This window comes from Vombatus ursinus, unplaced genomic scaffold (assembly GCF_900497805.2).
Source record: "Vombatus ursinus unplaced genomic scaffold, bare-nosed wombat genome assembly UNPS02010284.1, whole genome shotgun sequence".
Taxonomy (NCBI): Eukaryota; Metazoa; Chordata; class Mammalia; order Diprotodontia; family Vombatidae; genus Vombatus; species Vombatus ursinus.
In genome coordinates this window covers 1,382,128-1,391,514 of record NW_020950062.1, presented here as the reverse complement: position 1 = coordinate 1,391,514, position 9,387 = coordinate 1,382,128, and positions in this window count along the sequence as shown.

The window sequence follows — 9,387 nt, the reverse complement described above, 5'->3', positions numbered from 1 at the left end:
AGAAAGAAAGAAAGAAAGAAAGAAAGAAAGAAAGAAAGAAAGAAAGAGTATGTGTTTAGAAGCATTTGTTGAAAGAAGGAAGGAAGGAAGAAAAAGAAAGAAAGAATGAATGAAAAAGAGTATGTGTTTAGAAGCATTTGTTGAATGAATGAAGGACTAAATGAGTTCATTCTTCTTTCTCAACTAATTCCAAGAGCAATTAATTAAGGTTGCAGAGAGTTTATTTGGGAGATTTCATGCATTAATCTTCTCAATGATAATGTACCAGCAAAAGACAAAAGAGAAATCCTGGTCCCTTCATTTTCCAGGAGTTTGGGGAACTTTTAGATTCACATTTCTTATACAGTGACAGGACTGCAGAGTTGATAGGACCATGACACATGGGGATCAGTGGAAGGAACTAGGGATGTTTAGCAAAAGAGAAGACCTAGAGTGCAGAACTGACAATGAGGGGTTCCATGTGGAAAAGGAAATAGATCTGTTCTTCTTGGTCTCAGAGAGCCTAACTAGCATAACACATGGAAGTCATGAGGAAGCTAATTTTAGCTCAAAGGAAAGAAAACTTTTGTAACAGCTGTACACGGTGGATAGAGTGGTAGGCCCGAAGTCAAGAAGACCCAGGTTCAAATCTGACCTCAGACTAGCTTTGTGGCCCTGGGCAAATCTCTTAACCTCTCACTTTATGCCTCAGCTTCCTCAACTATAAGATGGGGATAATAATAGTACCTGCCTCCCACAGATGTTGGAAAGATTAAATGCAATATTTGTAAAGTTCTTAGTGCAGAGTCTGGCACATCATAGGTGCTTAATAAATGCTCATTTCTTTCTTTCTTTTCTAACAATTAGAGTTGTCCACAATGTAAATGCCTGCCTCATGAAATAATCAGTTCCCCATCAGCAGCCAGTAGTTGATTACTTGTATAGGGAATGCTACAGAAGGGATTCTTGTTCAGATATGGGTTGAACCAGCTTGCCTCTGAGGTCCTCTCTAATTCTGAGATTCCATGGCTGAGCAGATCATTTGAGGCCAAATGAAATGAGAAAGTACATGCTCAGAGAAACCTGGAAAGATTTGTATGAAGTGATGAAGTGAAGTAGCAGAACCAGGAGAACCAGGAATACAATGACAATATTATAAAGACAAACAATTCTAATAAAGACAAACAATGACCAATCATGAAATATGCTGCCCACCTCTTGACAGAGGAGATAGACTCAGAGTGCAATTTGAGACATATTTTTTGGATATGGGCAATGAAGGAATTAGTTTTGTTTGACCATGGATATCTGTTACAATGGCTTTCTCTTCCTTTTTTCCAATGAGGGAAGGGAAAATGGAAAGCAGAAATAGATTTCCATTCATCAAAAAAATAAAATAAAATTCAATTTCAAAAAACAAATAATATATAGGCAGTCAGTCAATAAGCATTTATTAAATGCCTACTATGTTCCAGGCACTGTGCTAAGCATTAGGGATACAAAGAAAGGCAAAAACATGGTCCCTACCCTCAAGAAGTTTACATAATTCCATAGAGCATTACGTAGAGGAATACATCTTATTTACCAAGCCCTCTGTGCAGAGGAATGAATAAGAGTGCCAGGCCTAGAGTCAGGAAGACCTGAGTTCAAATTCAATCTCAGATACTTACTAGCTATGTAACCCTGGACAAGTTATTTCACCCTGTTTGTCTCAGTTTCCTCATCTGTAAAATGAACTGGAGAAGGAAATAGCAAACCACCTCAGTATCTTTACCAAGAAAATCCCAAATGGGGTCACAGAGACAGACATGACTGAAAATGACTGAACATCAAATATATAAGAAACATACCGATGACATGTAAATTAATATGAAGCACAAATATCTCATCCTACAACCTAAAGAAGCTATAGAACCTACCTCATAGGGTTGTTGTGAGACCTAAATGAGATGATGTATGTCGAGCACTTTATAACCTCTGCCAACTTGTTATTATTATTATCTCCCATGGTCCATCAATACCCTTGGTAATCTAAGTTCTAGTTCTAGCCGTACTCTTCATTAGCTGTGTCACATCATCTGCATAATCTCATCCATTAAATGATAGGGATGGGCCAGATAATGTGTAAATTCTCTTCCAACTCTAAAGTTCCATATCTCTATGACAAGGGGAAAACTTCTCAGCTATTACTCAATGGCTATTCATCTACTACAGACCCAAAAATGGAGACCATGGTGTTGAGAGAAGCCAAAAATAATGGTTTCTAGGCATTCTGGAAACTCAGACAAGTACCTTGGTTCCCTGGTCTAGACAAGTATACCCCCAAGTCAAGGGGAAGCCATGAAGTGGCCCCCATACCCAATCCCCTCCTACCATCTCAGAATACATTCTATTCTACAAACCCAAGGCAGCTCCTGGGGATTAAGAAGGAACCCTGATTCCAGTGCCTGTTGGGTAGTGATACATCATAGTGAGAGAAGGGTCACCTTTGGTGTGGTACCCTACCCAATACTATCCAGACAGTGCTCTTCACTTAATAATCACCTTATAAAGGACTGCTGAATCAAAGCAGCATCATGTAGAGTAAAAAGCACTGAATTTGGAGTCAGAGGAAATGGGTTCAAATCTCAACTCTGCTACTGACTACTAGTGTGACTTCTAACAATTCGCTTTACCTTTCTAGAAAAAAGACAAAAGGCAGTAAGGTATAGTGGACAGAATACTGTACTGTAAGCTAGCAAATTGTGTTCTGGTCTATGCTTTAATATTAACTGGTTCTGTGTGACCTTAGAGGCATATCATTTAACCTCTCTGGGCTTTAGTTTGCTCATCTATAAAATGAGAGGGTGAGCCTGGATTATTCATCTTTTAAAAGTATTGATTGTATATCTTCTGGTGCAGTAGGTACTGTGGGTAAAGGAGGGCTGGGCTGGACTCAAGCACTCTGCCACCCCCACTTTATGCCATAGCCACAGCTTAGCCATAGACTTAGCCCCCAGGAATTGACTTAGAGGCTGAGCAACAACCAAAGACAGTGGACACTACTACTATTTACTATTTATTGTAGTATATTATATTGCAAGGCTTCCCTCCACATGGAGCATGGGGGTGTCATCGTATGGTTTGAATAGGGGCAAAATAGAAATCTCTAGCCTCTTCTCCCTCCATTCTTCTCCAAAGGAGACTTTATTTGCTGCCAGGAGGGGAAACAGGAAGTTGGGGCCAAAAGCTTGACCACTTTGTTATCCTCAGAGAGTGGGCATACCAAGCTAGAAATATATCTTTCTACTCTCTTAAATATCATTAGTCTAGGGAACATAGTTTTCAGGTTCAAGTTAAACTTCTGATCTCTGTTTATTAATCAAGAAAGGACGACCCAAGTTTTATATCCAAGGCTTGACTCCCTTCCAAAATCAGTTCCATAATGAACACACGTAGTAATTAGCAAAGAAACCCATTTACCCAAGTCTATAGTAAAACAGAAATCAGAGAAATTGTACATAGGAGAATATATATCAGACAATACAGAGTGAAGGAGCTCTGAGCAAGGTCAACCAAGAAAGGGAGAAAGAGAGTCCCAGATCTCACCCAAGGGGAGATACCTCAAAGTATCTAGTGTAGAAAACTGGGGAAAGGAACATGATAGAAACTACTAGCTACTCTAGTATTGGCTTTTCCCATGAGTCTTATTTTCCCTTCAATAATCTTAAGGGGGGTTCATCTCACTCAAAGCTGAAAACCAGAAGCACCCAAAGCAACTGCAGAGTCCAAAGAGATTGAGGGGCCTCAAAACTCAAGAGAGTTCAAAGAGACTACTGAAACATGAAGAGACCAAGGTTCTCCTCTCTCCCATTCTCACCAACTCTACTCTGCCCTTCATTTAGGTATAGGGCATTAACTTCTATCAGTGAGAAGAGAGTCCCATACCAGTGGGTTTTGGAATTTGAATTACAGTAGTATATATGCTTGTTTGTTTGTTTGTTTTTTACCATTTAGCATGCATAAAACTATACTACCATTTTCATTAGGTTTTTATCTTTTTTGTGTATGTCACTAACAAAGTTTTTGAATGTTGTAACCCTGACCCCATTTTCCCCATATGCTCTCAGGTTTTTATTGAGCAGTTTTGCATAGTACAGAGACTTTTAGAAATACATATGTTGCATTACAGCAGAATTGACTGTATTTGTCAACTTATTGGATCTGTGGAATAAGAGAGAGTGAGGAATTAAAAACACCAAACCTGTGTATCAGAACAAATGGGAGAATGGTGGTGCCTTAAAAGTAAGAGAGAAGTTTGGTAGATAAGTGGTTTTGGTGAAAAGATAATACAATGAAATTTATGATTCAGACTGCAATCCATCTATGCCAGTTCATCCGGTGTCATTCACTCTGTCTCACTCTAAACAAAAAGGGGAAGTAGGGCTCTTCCTACTAGTCATTGCCCCAGAGCATAGGACTCCCTCTCCAGAGGTTACTACTGTGCCATGAGATCATATGGGGGGCATAGGAGGAGTATGGTGGGAGGGAAATTTCCCCTAATAAAGCTGCAGCTCTGGTTGTCCAAGTAGGTTATGACTGCCCTGAAGGGCTAATTCCTGGCTCAGAATGGGAAGCAGAGAATTTTCACTGTGAAGGAAATGGATTGAGTGGAGGAGTGTTAGAGAACAACGGTATATTTGACTGTGTTGGAGACAAGCCCCAGAATTGGCTCTTGTGGAGACTAGAATGCAACCCATCTTCCCACCTTGAAATTGATTTATAACATAACCAGTTAGAGACCTTGAATAGAAAACCACTGGTGTAAGAGATAGAGAGCCAGACTTTGGAATCAGGAAGACCTGGGTTAAAGATCTACATCTAATACATTTTAGCCATATGACCATGGGTAAGTCATCTAACCTCTTAATGTCCCAGACAATTCTCCAAGACTGTTAAGTAAAAGAAGTTCCAGATCTGTTTAGGTGGAAGAAGTTTCTAAACAAAAGGTTCCTCCCTAAAAAAAAAAAAAATTGGAAGAGCACTGGTTCTGTAGTCATTCAAACACCACCTCTGACACTCATTGTGTATGGGACTTTGGGCAAATCATTTCATCTCCCTGGACCTCAGTTTACTCATCTGTAAAATGGCCCTCCTTTTCATGGATTTGATAGCCTCCAGGTCCCTTCTAGTTTTAAAGCTGTGATCCTACAAAGAAATTACAGGTCTAACACTCTCACAAACACTTTACAGTTGATAAAGCCCTTTCACTTTTGAAGTCAATGACTTCATCATGTCATTGGAGGCTCACAGCAGTTCTGTGAAGTAAGAAGGAAGATATCACTAATCCCATTACAGATACAAAAACTAAAGGCTCAGAGAGATAAGTTACTTGCCCAACCAAGATCACACAACTTGTAAGTAGTAGACCTGGTACTTGAGCCTGTGTCTTCTGACTCTCTATCCCTAGAGCCCAGTACCTCCTGCCACTGCTGCAGCCCAGTTGGTCTTAGGAATGGGTCTCTCCCATAAAATAGACAATCAGACCTGACACCTTCCCTCACCCCAGGTCTTTGGAGAGTTGCTGATGCAGAAAGCACACTGGCAATGAGCAGTTTCTGCTTTCCCCATTAATAGCCCTAGACAGTCATCATTTTATCCATGCTCTTTGAGAGGGCATCTCAGAGGAACTCATTTACTTTAAAAAATAATAATAATAAACTCAACAGAGTTGCTTTTTAAAGAAACACTAAGACTAAGAAAGACTTGTAAACAAGAATTTAAAACATTCGTTCTCTTTTCTGGTTATTGAACACCCCAGTGGGCATCTCTAAGTGATCTCAAGAGATATCAACTAAATCTCTGCCCCCCAGTTCTCCCAAACAGATTAATTTGAGTTGGTTTCAGTTTTTTAAATACCCATTCACACTGTCAGGATATGGCAGGACTGGGAAGGAGAGAAGCGCAAACATTGCCCTTTGTCAAGGAGAATTCTAGCTCCTATTGCTGGGGGGGAGGAGGAAAACATTGCAATGTCATCGAGGCATTTAGGAGCTAGCAGGTGACTTGTGTATGGCCAGAAGAGGTTGAGCAAGATACTTAACTTCTTTTAGCCTCAGTTTTCTCATCTGCAAAACAAAGGGGTTGGACTGGATGGTCTTGGAGATCCCTTCAAGCTTTAGCCCCATGAGCTTGTGATATACAAGGTGAGAGAAATGATTATTAAGTAACCAATTATTGGGGAGATTCTGGGATTTTTCCCTTCCTATTTCCTCATTCTGTAATAGATCAAATCAGCATCCCAAGGATGTTGCTGAGGCACTTACCTGGATTCTTAGAGCCCTCCTAACAACCACCTTCATTTCTATGGTCCTGGAAGGTTCCCATATCATTTTCCTCCTTACCACCATGTGAGGTACTGAGTACAAATATTCTCACCCTCATTTTACAGATGAAGAATTTAAGATTCCAAGAGGTTGTTGTTATTGTTCAGTCAGGTCCAACTCTTTGTGACTCCATTTGTGGTTTTCCTGGCAAGGATACTGGATTGGTTTCTCCAACTCATTACAGATGAGGAGAATGAGGCAGACAGCAACAAAGTGACTTGCCCAGGGTCACACAGCTAGTAAGTGTCTGAGGCTAGATTTGAACTCAAGAAGATGAGTCTTCCTGATTCCAAGTCCAGTGCTCTATCCACTGCACCACCTAGCTGCCCCTCCAAGAGGTTGGTTAAGTGATTTTCCCAGGGTCACACTGCTATTAAGTGTTAAAGCTGAGATTCTAACCTAGGTCTTATCTAACTTCAAGTCCAGAACTCTCTTTAGTAAATCACACTCTAGCCTATCATGAGCATCATAAGAAAGTTAGGAGTTGTGGGAGCTATGCATTTCAGGGGGAAGGTAGAGAGTCCATGGCAGAGAGCAGAGAGAAAAGGAAGCATGGAAATGTATCCCAGTACTCCTACCTGTCTGGACATTCCTTCTTAGGCTCCCATGAGCTGGATCCTCATCCATGCCTCTTCTCTCCTCTCTCTCCTAATGATCTCATTAGCTCCCTTGCATTCAACTACTATCTCATCGTGATGTATAAAAAAGTTTAAGAGACATAATTTCCAGGTAACTGATCATTTTATTAATTATGGCTAGTGAGTAATTAATAAAAGGATGGTCATGTGAATCAAAGACTAATCATGGAGGCTTCTTGATGCTTATATGCTTACTCCCTGACAGGTGGCAATCAACTCTGATTGATTAACAATTTATAAGAAGAATGAATATTATAATGAGAGGTGGACCTATCCTAATGAGGGGATGGGGGGGAGAGAAACTGTGATTTTGATTATGTCACTTTTACTCTCAGACCTCACCTAGCCCCAGGCAGTCTAGAGAAAGGATCTACCCCACCACTGTCACCCAAGTCTGAATAGAATACAATGGTCTTCCCCACTTGGGTGGGGAGGAGAAAGTTAGTTCAATCCCATTATCAGCAACATCTCTGAGATGCTGATTTGACCTAGTACAGAATGAGGAAATAGGAAGGAAAAAACCCTGGATCTCCCCAGTAATTGGTTATTTAATAATAATTTCTCTCACCTTGTACATCACAAGCTCATGGGGCTAAAGCTTGAAGGGCGGGACCATCCAGTCCAACTCCTTTGTTTCTCAGATAAGAAAACTGAGGCTAAGAGAAGTTAAGTATCTTGTTCAAAATTCCACAAGTTAATAAATGACAGACTGGATTTCAACTCAGATCCTCTAACTACAATTGGCACTCTTCCCACTGTACCAAAGTGACATTCTCAGGACCATACATCTAGCCATAATGTCTCCTTCAGCCTCCAGTCTCATGCCATCATTTCAAAGCAGATGTTCCATAGGCCTCTCAAATTGGACATGTCCGAAGTAGACTTCATCTACACCCTCCCCCACTCACCCAACATACTTTACTTCCTACCTCTCTTATTTCTGATGAAGGCCCCACTGTACTTTCAGACACACTGGTTTACAGTCTCTGAATCATCTTCCACTCTCCTTTCTCCCTTACACTCAATACTGACTCAGTTGCCAAGTCTGGTCAATTCTACCTCCACAAAACCCCTTGAGTTCTTCCTCTTCTTTCCTCTTACACATCCACCACTTTTAGTTCAGGCCCTCGTCACCTCTCACCTGGACTATTATAATACTCTCCTAATTGGTCTCCCTGCCTCCAGTCTCTCACACCTGTGATCTGTCCTCCACTTTACAGCCAAACCGACATTCCTGAAGCATTGATCTGACCATCTTGTGACCATGCTCAAGAATTATCCATAGGTCCCTTTCTCCTCAAGGATCAGATACAAACTCCTCTGTTTGGCATTTAAAGCCCTTCATGAATCTGGCTCCAGCCCACCTATATTCCAAGGCTTATTTGACTTATTTGCTCTCTTCATATACTCTACCTGCCAACCAAAGAGGTCTGCTCACTGTTCCCCACATAGGGAGCCACATCTCATGCCTCTACCTCGACACAGACTCCCTCCTCATGTCTGGAGTGCATCCCCTCTTCACCTCAGTCTCCGAGAAGCCCAAGCTTCTGTCAAGCCTCAGTTCAAGTGCCTCCCACTACATGAGACCAAACACAAGCCCCTGGCTGTGAGTATCCGTGCCCTGAAATAGTTGTGTATGTATTTTATGAACACTTGGTAATTAAATTTAGGATACATGTCATTGCTCTCTAATAGAATGTAAAGTTCTTGAAGGCAAAGACTGTGTGTGTGTGCGTGTGTGTGTGTGTGTGTGTGTGTACATGCATACAGAAGTGAAAGAGAGATAGACAGATACAGAGAGACAAATAGAGACAAAGAAAGGAGAGACAGAGTCCCCAGCACCTACCCACAATGCCTACCTAGTTGGTGCTTAATAAATGTCTGTTACATGAATGAATGCCTTGGATCTACTTCCTCTGGTTTGCAGTCATAGATAGGAGAAGCAGACAGGGAAAATTATTCACAGGTGTTTTCCTGATCAGATTTTATACCTCAGTTGCTTGTGCATTCCACTGTGGTGTACTATGCTGAAAGCTCTAAACTCAGGTTTTAGTGGTGTCAAACTCGAGCAGAAATGGGGACCATTAAACCATATATAAGCATCTCCACTGGCTGCATATGGGCTTAGAAAACTAGATATTCACACTATGTTCTACTGAATTTTTATTTATTTTGTTAAATACTTCCCATTTGTATTTTCATCTGGTTTGGCCATACTCAGGAAGTCAATTGCTCTGTTCTACAGTATACTTCATCTGGCTTATATTATATCATATTATATCATATCATATCATATATCATATCATATCATTATTATATTATGTTATATTATGTTATGTTATGTTATGTTATGTTATGTTATATTATATTATATTATATTATATTATATTATATTATATTATATT